The sequence below is a fragment of the Eimeria acervulina genome, genomic scaffold, assembly GCF_000499425.1.
Source record: "Eimeria acervulina Houghton genomic scaffold, Eah_scaff495, whole genome shotgun sequence".
NCBI classification, from domain to species: domain Eukaryota; phylum Apicomplexa; class Conoidasida; order Eucoccidiorida; family Eimeriidae; genus Eimeria; species Eimeria acervulina.
This window is the reverse complement of record NW_013547301.1, coordinates 22,501-23,761: the sequence shown is the minus strand read 5'-3', so window position 1 is coordinate 23,761 and position 1,261 is coordinate 22,501.

Genomic DNA, 1,261 nt, shown 5'->3' with positions numbered 1-1,261 from the left:
TAAACAAATAAAATTAATTAATTAATTTATTAATTAAAATTAATTAATTATTGATCAATATTAGTTTCTAGTATTCATCTAATTAATTAATCTTCATACAAATAATTTCGTGCACAGATATTATTTGTTGCTGCTTTTATTTATTTGTTTGCTCTATTTTTATTTTTTTGTATTTGTTTATTTCGTCCTTCATTTTATTTGCTGCTTTTTTGTATTATGCATGCATTTGCAGTCTCCTCTGTATATTTATTTATATGTTTTGGTTTATTATATATATATATATATTTTATTATATCTGTCTATCTTTTTATATTAATCTTTTTATTTGTCTACTTTCTTTTAATATTATTATATTGTTTTATATCTGTCATTCTTCTTTTTAAATTAATATTTTTATCTGTCTGTCTTTTTGTGGTTTATTTCTTTAACTTTCTTTTTTATTCTTCTTTTTTATCTTTAATTCTTTTAACTTCTTTTAATTATATTTATATTCTCTTACCGCTGCATTACCAGACAAATCCCAAAAACCAATTTGGAGTTTGCCTTTTTGCATGCGCTCAAAATGAAAAGAAGTCGTAGGGGGTAAAACAGAAGAAGTTGTAGAAGTAGAAGAGCTCCACTCTGTAGATATAAAATAAATATATATATACATATATTTACATATTTATATTTATTTATATATTTGTCTATATATATATATTTATCTATATATATAATTGTATATTTATACTTTTATCTATGAAGTAATGCATCAAAGAGTTAACAGTTAAGGTAGCCTGCTGCTTGGACATATATATATATATATATTTATATATACATGTTTATTTGCGTATATAAGTATATATTTAGATATGTATATAAATATATAGGAGCACAACGACGTAAAGATTAGGAGGGAAGACGAAGAGAAGAAGAAGAGAGACAGACACCGACTTTGTTAAATAATTATTTAAACAAATAAAAGTAAAAATAAACAAAAGAAGAACAAAAGAAAAAACAAAACAGGCGGTGGGGGTCTTCATGTTGTTTAATTGCAGTTGAAAACAAACAAAAACACAAAAACAAAAACTAAAAAGATTTTCAATTCCATGCAAAAAGAATTATGTAAACCCTAAACCCTAAACCCTAATCCCCAACACAAACCTTAAACCCTCCTAAACCCTTATTTCAAACCCTAGACTTTAAACCCTTAATTCTTATCCCCAACTCCTAAACCCTAAACCCTCAACTCATCCCTAAACCGTAAAACCCTAGATCCAAC